This window comes from Saimiri boliviensis, chromosome 2 (assembly GCF_048565385.1).
Source record: "Saimiri boliviensis isolate mSaiBol1 chromosome 2, mSaiBol1.pri, whole genome shotgun sequence".
Taxonomy (NCBI): domain Eukaryota; kingdom Metazoa; phylum Chordata; class Mammalia; order Primates; family Cebidae; genus Saimiri; species Saimiri boliviensis.
Window position 1 is genome coordinate 66,733,631 of NC_133450.1, and position 9,354 is coordinate 66,742,984.

A 9,354-nucleotide genomic window follows, 5' to 3' on the forward strand; every position below is an offset into this window, starting at 1 on the left:
AATAAGTAAACAAATAAAAGAAAGAAATGTTAAAGATGTACTATCACCAACAGAGACTTTCTCCTTGATGAAATCTGAAGAATTAGGTAGAATTTTAAAAGACATTATTTTTTCAATATGAGATTAATGTCAGTCGGGCTGGATTATACACTATGTTTAAAAATCTCAGTGTCTTAACATAGTAAACGTTTATTTCTAACTCATGTTATGTGTTTTGCACAGGTTGGTGGGGATTTTCCTCTGCCCAGCCACTCAGCAGGCTAGGCTGATGAACACTCCACCATCTTAGAGCTGGGTAATGTGTAATACAAGGCACCCTCTGCCAGCATGTGTGAGGAAGAGAGAGTTTGGAGAACAGTGCACAGGCTTCCCACCATCTGAGACTAGAAGTGGCACACATAACTTCTGCTCACATTTCATTGGTCAGAGCTAGGCATGTGGCCTCACCTAATACAAACAGTAGGCTAGCAAATGCAGGTGAACAAATGGATTCTCTGCGGGGTGTTTTTCTGTCTCTTCCACAAAATCTGGTGCTATGTAATGTCATAGTCCTGTACTTCTAAAATCATCTTGAGTATATCTCAAGAATGCATCCTGTGCTTAGGAGGGAAAAAGAGCATCTGGGCCAAGCTCTTAATGCATAGCTGAGAATACTGAAATCCTCAGTGTAAGTAAGCACTTCCTTGCCATGACCCACCCTCTTCGTGGTGCATCTGCAGCCACATGTCCTGTCTCTTGAGGTCTGAACTTAGACTCTTTCCACTCAGCCCCGTGAGCACACGATGGTAGCAGCTAGAATAATTTGGATGTCTATTTTTGGTGCAAGAACCTTTCATTGTTCATTTCAAGTAAGATCATAACTGGGGAAATATTCTAAAGGCCAATACTGATATTGAAGAACGTGAGGGCAACTTGTTCCGTTTAACATTTCATCCAGAACACGCAGAGACCTTTCCTATTCCGTGTTGGAGGCGAATACATCTGCGGAATCAATGAGAAAGTATGATTGCTCAGTGTTGTCTGGTTAGCATCCAATTATGTACAGTGTATTTATTTTAAATTTAGAAGACACACACAAGAGATTTCCAGGAACAAAATGAGAAGAAATTGGCAGCGCGCTGAATGGAAAAAATTAATGACTTGAATTACACAGCCTGTGAATCGAAGCCGATGAGAGGGGGAGACAGAGGGAGAAGGGAGTTTGCAGCTATTCACACTGAGCTGTGTGGATGGTCCTGAGCGGTTCTTGAAAAGCGGTCACCCTCGGTGCAGCTGTCACATTCTTTGTCTTCACGGTGGGGCCAGGCTTTGCAGGTCACAAACGTGTTGCAGTTTTGGGAGTACAGAAATGATGCCCCCAAAACAGCCTTCAACAGTAAGCTTCCTTTTTGGAGAATAGATTCAATCCTTAAGTTTTAGCTTAATCACTTTGTCAGCTTTCCTGGGCAAGAGGGAGGAAGAGAGTGAGCCAAAGCCATGACTAAAGGAATGAGGACTGGGGCTTTGGGCATCTCTGCCGAGAGCCGCTGGTGAAAGGAATCAGCATTTTTTGAGCTCCTCCTCTGTGTTGGCATCTATGATGTGCTAGGGACCCTCACACATATTGTCCCATTTATCCTTCTTGATTATCCCTGGTTTTAGAAGCACAGAAAATAAGGTAAGAAAGGTAGATGATCTTGACCCAGGTCACACTTGTTATGGGTTGAATTGCATTCCCCCAAATTCCTGTGTTGAAGTCCTCACACCGGTATGTCAGAATGTGATCTTATTTGGAAATAAGGTTCTTGTGCCGTAATTAGCTAAGATGAGGTCATTCCGGAGTAGGGTGAGCCCCCTGAGCCAATATGACTGGTGTCCTGATTCAAAAGGGGAAATGTGGACATAGATAGCACACAGAGCACGTTCGAAGACGAAGGCAGAGGTCAGAGCAATGCTTCTGCAAGTCAAGGAAAACCAAAGACGGCAGGCAAACCACCAGCAGCTGGGAGAAAATCCTGGAACAGATTCTCCCTCACAGCCCTTAGAAGGCAACAACTCTGCCAACACCTTGATCTTGAACTTCCAGCCTCCAGAACTGTGAGTTCATAAGCATCTGCTGTTTGAGTCGCCCAGGCTGTGGTGCCTTGTTGTGACCACCCTAGCAAGCTAATACAACATGGTCACCAAGCAGAGGGACCACGGGTTTCCTCTGCATCTCAATCTTGTCTATGAAGGCAGGGTCCTGCCTCGGTGCCTGCTGTCTCTCTAGCTCAGGGCCCACCTGACATTCACACATTTTTCCTCATTTTATAAAAGGACACTGAACCCAGGGGGTCCCTGCCCTGTCCAAAGCTCTACAGCCAGTTATTTATGAGCAGGGGCAGGTCCTTCTGTGCTTCTTCCTGTACTCGGTCAAGATCCAGGACACCACTCCATTTTCGGAGTGCTCTGGGCCAGCTTCGTGGGCTCCTTGTCAATCAAAAGCAGAAAGTAGAAAATGAATGTTTCTGGCCTGGCAGGGCCTGTAAACCTTCCAGGGGGAAGAGGTTTATATTTTGAACTTTCAGTCAAACCTTGGGATGCCAAACTCAGAGGGGAGGCAAATGGAGATTAAAGGTGTATTTGACCATTCTCACACTGTTACAAAGAAATACTTGAAACTGGGTACTTTAAAAGAAAAAGATGTAATTGGCTCATGTTTCCACAGGCTGTACAGGAAGCATGGCCAGGGAGGCCTTAGGAAACTTACAATCATAGTGGAAGGCCAAGGGGAAGTAGGCACATCCTACATGGCCAGAGCAGGAGGAGGACAGAGAAACGTGTCCAAAGAGCAGGAGGAGGACAGAGAAACGTGTCCCAAAGCGCTGTGCTACGGAAAGTGTCTTAGTCCCTATTCAGTCGGGCTGTTGTAACAAAACACCATAGACTGGGTGGCTTATAAACAGCAGAAATGTATTTGTCACAGTTCTGGAAGTTGTGAAGTCTAAGACCAGGGCACTTGCGGTGTCTGGTGAGCACTCTCTTCTTAGATGGCCATCTTCTCACTGTGTCCTCAACATGGCAGAAGCAAACTCTCTTGGGACTTTTATAAGGACACTGATCCTAGTCAAAAGGGCTTCACCCTCATGACCTGATCACCTCCCAAAGGCCCTATTTTCAAATATCTATGGTTTGGGGATTAGATTTCAGCATATCAATTTTGTTGGGACACAGATACTCAGAACCCAAAAGGAAGTAACTGTGTTATCACCCAGCCAAGGTGCGTGTGCCCTATCGGCCACAGGTGGACTGGGTGAGGCCAGCTGTATGAGACCAGCCATGCTCTCCATCCTCACACCCCCACTTTGAGAGCAGCCAGGCTGTACTAGTCTTGGATCAGTAAGTGTGTGGGGCTCTCACCCTTACTCCTACCAGCTCCAGCCAACCTCCAATATGGGTTGAGATGACCCTTTCTCTGAGACCCCAAAAGCCAGGCCAGTTTCCCCCTGGGCTCACTGGGACGAGAGCTTTCCCTCTTCAGGCAGCTCCCATGCCAGACTGGGAAGACCTTCAGGTGAAGGGCAGAGTCAGGGTCACTGCTTTCCCCCTACTGCTAGAGATAGCCTGCCACAGGATATCTCTAGTTCTACAGGAAAGGATGAATGAGTCCCTAAGGCGCTCCCCAACAGAGGCACTTTGAAGGCAGTCACTACTCTAAGAGGTCTAGGTCAGTCCCTTCGCAGCCCTGCTAACCCCAAGCCAGGAGATGGGTGAGCTGCTGGCAAATGGGGAGGAGAGAAGGGAGAGGAAGGGAGAGGAGAGCAGAGCTCTAAAGGAGGCGCGGCCCAGGGTCCCTTACAGCCACTGAAGGTGCCACTTGGCTGCCTCGGTCATCGACGTAAACCTTCCTACAGATTGGGGTGGGGAGAAAGTCATTTCGTGGGTGTTTTGAGACTGGAAAGTAATTTAGGAGTGTGAAGTCGATGGGCATTTAGATTGATTCTATGTCTTTGCTATTGTAAATGGTGCCACAATGAACATATGCATGCTTATGGCTTATTGGTAGCATGATTTATATGACTTTGGGTATATACCCAGTAATGTAATTGCTGGGTTGAATGGTAGTTTTGTTTTCAGCTCTTTGAAGAATCACTACCCTGCTTTCCACAATGGTTGAACTAATTTACACTCCCACCAACCATATATAAGCATTCCCTTTTCTCGGCAATACACCATGGAATACTATGCAGCCATAAGAAAGAACGAGATCGTGTCCTTTGCTGGAACATGGATGGAGCTGGAGGCCATTATCTTTAGCAAACTAACGCAAGAATAGAAAACCAAATATTACATGTTCTTAGTGGGAGCTAAATAATGAGACTATATGACACATAGAGGAACAACACACACTGGGACCTACTTGAGGGTGGAGAATGGGAAGAGAGAGAGGCTCAGAAAAAATAACTGTTAGGTACTAGGCTTAGTACCTGGGTGGCGAAATAATCTGTACAACAACCCCCCGTGACATGAGTTTACCTATATAACAAACCTGCAACGTGTCCCTGAACCTAAAATAAAGTTAAAAAAAAAAAAGCCGGGCGCGGTGGCTCAAGCCTGTAATCCCAGCACTTTGGGAGGCCGAGGCGGGTGGATCACGAGGTCAAGAGATCGAGACCATCCTGGTCAACATGGTGAAACCCCGTCTCTACTAAAAATACAAAAAAATTAGCTGGGCATGGTGGCACGTGCCTGTAATCCCAGCTACTCAGGAGGCTGAGGCAGGAGAATTGCCTGAATGCAGGAGGCGGAGGTTGCGGTGAGCCGAGATCGCGCCATTGCACTCCAGCCTGGGTAATGAGCAAAACTCCTCCTCAAAAAAAAAAAAAAAAAAAAGAAGAAGCATGATGTTATCAACAGAAGGAATAACCCTTGGGGAAGGGAACTTAACCTGCATGCCTGAGTGGCCTCAAAAGGACAGCCAGTTTGCTCTCTGATGGTCTGAATTCAAGTCCCATTTGCCTCATTTGCCAACTGGGTACCTGTAAGACATCCTGTCCCCTCCCTAAAATTCCAGTTTTTCGTTGGTTAATGAGCTTTGCCACATACCCTCCTTCCTGGCTTGGCATGAGAACTGAGTGCGATACACGTATGAAAATGCTGTGAGGCTGGCAAGGTGCAAAAGGGAGCTACAGCTGTTCGTTCTCTCCGGGCTGACATTGTGACAAGGTACTGGTGCGCAGGTCCGTTCTGAAGACAGTGCATCAAGTATGGCAAGTGTGTGGTCAACCCCTCCACCTCAGGGACCTGGAGAGATGTATTCATTCCAGACCTGGCCCTCGGGTTCTTGGGAGACACTAAGATAAATAGGCGATTTCTGCCTTGGAGGGATTTATAATTAAGAGGGGAGTTAAGACATTTAATAGCTGCTTAAATGTACTAATGCGTGACCTTGGTGTCAGCCATGATCTCTTAGCCTCTTAAAATCCAAATAAGATTTGCTTCAGGTTCTCGGTCTGTATTCTGGGCAAGTACAAAACCATCCCTGGGAGAAGTGAGAATTCCTTGGAGGCTCGGAGCCCCTCTGATGGTGTCCTCGCTGCCTCTGCTGGCAGATCAGTTTCATTGTTCATCTTATCGTCCCAGCTGCACCTCAGGGACCCAGACATGGAGCTCAGTCTCTTCCTGGCTTCCCGACAAAACTCCCACTCAGACAAGGCACGTGTGTGTAGGTGGCCTACTTTCTTGGAGTTTGGGGGGAACGGGGGCTAAAAGGGATTTCCGTTGCAAAAACGCGATGACTTTAAGTTGAATATTTGCATTGTAAAGTCACTTGGCCACCCTGACAATGACCTTGTTGATGCAACACATAGTGCCCCAGCTGCATCCCATCTCACTTTTTTTTTTTTTTTTTTTTTGGTCAGAGTCTCGCTCTGTCACCCAGGCTGGAGTGCAGTGGTGCAATCTCGGCTCACTCCAACCTCTGCCTCCTGGGTTCGAGTGATTCTTCTGCTTCAACCTCCCAAGTAGCTGAGACTACAGGTGTGCACCACCACGCCCAGCTAATTTTTGTATTTTCAATAGAGATGGAGTTTCACCATGTTGGCCAAGCTGGTCTCGAACTCCTGACCTCAAGTGATCTGCCCGCATTGGCCTCCCGAAGTGCTGGGATTACAAGCGTGAGCCAGCGTGGCCAGCCCTCAGTCTGATTTCCTTTGTGCATTTCGTTGTTTTTTCACCTCCTTCCCCCAGGATTATCTCTTAGGATCCAAATTCTTTATCCTCCTTTCTGCGGAGCAATTCCTCTCTCCTTTTTCTCTTTCTGCACTTGCTTCCAGAGTCTCCTCGGCAGTAACTAACTCACTGGGGTGTGGGGCTTTCTAGATTTCTTGAGTCTGACTGTTTGCAGCAACCATGTGTCTCCATTACATGGGGTTGGGGCCTTCAGAGGCAGGAGAGGCAGATCCCAGTATGGGGAGTCCTGGGAGAAAAGATGTAAGCCTGGGCACCCACCACATTCAAGAGAGCAGAGGCCCAGTTCTCCTGCCGCAGCTCCACATCAGCCACTGGTCTTTTGTTTGTTTGACTTTACATTGAAGCTTAATATACATACAGAGAAATGCACCTGCCATAAGTATACAGCCCAGTATGAATTCTCCCAGCTGAATATGACTGTGTAACCAGGATCCAGACCAAGATGCAGAACAAGCTAGCACCCCCTAGTCACTATCTTCCACAAAAGATGAAGCACTATCCTGACTGCTAACTGCATAGATTTGTTTTACCTGGTTTTGTATTTTATGTAAGTGGAATCCCATAGCCTGTAATTCTTTGTGTTTGGCATCTTGTATTCAGCATGCTATTTGTGAAATACATCTACATTTTGGGGTGTTGTTAAAGATAGTTCACCCCTTTATAGTGTTTTTTCTTTCTTTTTTCTTTCTTTCTTTTTTTTTTTTTTTGCGTGAATACACCACAATTTATATTTACCTAGTCTATAGCTGCTGGATATTTGGGATATTTCCAGTTTGGAGCTACCATGTGGCTTCTTCTTTTGAACCAGATGTTTGCAGAGTCAGTTACCCCAATAGAGATACTGAACACAAAAGAAAGTCACTCGTTCATTCAGCAGACACCATCTGCGGGAAACCTACAATGTGCCAGGCACGTAGACAAACACTGAGAGGGAACAGTGACCAAGGTCGACATGTCTCAGCCCCAGTGGAGCTGAACGTTTGTAAGGGAAATGGTGAAGCGACAGACGATTAGAACACAGGCAGATCCAAGCTTGGCCAAGGGTGGAGAGAAAGCCAGCAAAGTGTAGGGTTGAAGCTTCAGGCAAAGGTGGCTGCCGAGAGTGGGTTCAAGGTAGAAGAAACAGCTTATGTCGATGACACATTTGCAAAACTTGAATGTTCCTCTTACTGGGGTGGGAAGTGGGGTGAGACTAAGTTGCAGAGACAGGTAGGGGCCGCATCTTGAAAGTCTGAGAGAACCGGCCAGGCGTGGTGGCTCACGTCTGTAACCCTGGCACTTTGGAAGGCCGAGGCAGACAGATCCCTTGAGCTCAGGAGTTCAAGACAAGTCTGGGCAACATGGTGAAACTTCATCTCTTCAAAAAATACAAAAAACTTGTCAATTAGGGCATGGTGGCATGCACCTGTAGTCCCAGCTACTGGGGAAGCTGAGGTGGAAGGATGGCTTGAACTGGGAGTTTGAGACTGCAGTGAGCCAAGATCACACTACTGCACTCCAGCCTGGGTGACACAGAGAGACTGTGTCTCAAAAAAAAAAAAAAGAAAAGAAAAAAGAAAAAACGGTTGAGAGAACCATTGACCATTGACCATTGTAGAATTGATATTTCTTTTGAGGACAAAAGTTTCCACCTAAATAGAGGAGTGACATGAACCACTGTGCCTTTAAGAAACCCCTTCTGGCCAGGCACGGTGGTACACGCCTGTAATCCCAGCACTTTGGGAGGCTGAGGAGGACAGATCACAAGGTCAGGAGTTCAAGGACAGCTTGACCAAGATGGTGAAACCCCACCTCTACTAAAAATACAAAAAATTAGCTGAACGTGGTGGCACGTGCCTGTAATTCCAGCTACTGGGGAGGCTGAGGCAGAGAATTGCTTAAACCCGGGAGGCAGAGGTTGCAGTGAGCCGAGATGGTGCCATTACACTCCAGCCTGGGTAACGAAGCAAGACTCCGCCTCAAAAAAAAAAAAAAAAAGAAGCAATTTCTGACTGTGGTGTGGGTGGTTAGCATGGGCACTCAGGAGGGGCAGTGTTTGATCAGGGAAGAAGTGATGGGCGTGAACACTCCCTACAATTCTGCCCGCTGACCTCGACCTTACAACGCCACCTGCAAGGTGATTTGTTTGTCATTAACCAAACACAAGGCCTGCACAGGGCACATTTGCTTAGGGAATCCCACACTTCTATATGCTATTTAGTCTGGAATCTTCCAAAACACACCCTCATTTGACCTTTCCGTGTTTCTGGACCCCTCCCTTCCCATACCAAGCTCTGACCCTCTGCGGCTATCTTACGGGTCTGAGGTCTTTGGCCGTGGCTTTGAAACCTCCTGGTTCTGTTCCTTTGAGGCTAGGAGTCTGGGAAGGGAAGACTTGATCTTGCCTCACAGGGAAGGAGGCAGCTGTCGGGCCGTGTTCCTCTGCCTTGCTTGTTCTGCATTTTTGGGTGAGCTGTTTTTGTTTAATGTAAGCAGAGCAAATCCATCCATAGCAAAATCAGAGAAAATAACTTGTTGATGTGTAAACCAGGATGTCACAAATAACCCTGTTTGTTTAATTATAGCAGGCTGAGTGCTTGGAGCTGGGAAGGGGGTGGTGGTAGCGGTGGTGCTCTAGGAGGGGAATTCAGGATACCATTGCAGGCGTCCCGGAGGCCCGGGGATGGGACCTGGAGGAACATGTGAGTGCCTGGAGCCACGTGGATAAACTGGAGCACATCTGGTGCCTGAGTCAAGCCCAACCGAGTGGGTAGACAGCTTTCGGTCGTAATGGGAGCTTGCTGTAGAGTCGCTAGACAGAAAAATCAAATTGTAGATGAAAGGATAAAAAAGGTACATGGAAGTAATAAGGCTGTGAACATAAGAAATTTTGGCTTTATGAGTAATTGCTTTATGAAGAAGTTTGTTCTTCCCCATGAAATACGTCAGGTATTCAAGAACAGAGAACATTGGGCCTCCCACCCCACCCCACCTACAATTGCCTCCTCTGCCATTTCAGGGAGAAGATGGAAACAGGACTTGAAAAAGCTAGGAGCAATGCAGTGTCAAGCTTAAGATCATGGGCTTCGGATTTAGGTAGACCTGGGTTCCACTCTGGGTTTCGATTAAAGAGTATAGGAGGGGAGTGGAGTGTAAATGTGGGAT

The 9,354-nt window shown here is 47.0% G+C and overlaps 1 pseudogene; it reads left to right on the forward strand.

Moving 5' to 3' along the window:
* The window catches only part of LOC141583581 (metallophosphoesterase 1 pseudogene), a 31,709-nt pseudogene extending 23,519 nt beyond the window's left edge, over positions 1-8,190 (forward strand).
* Positions 8,191-9,354: the final 1,164 nt, after the last annotated feature.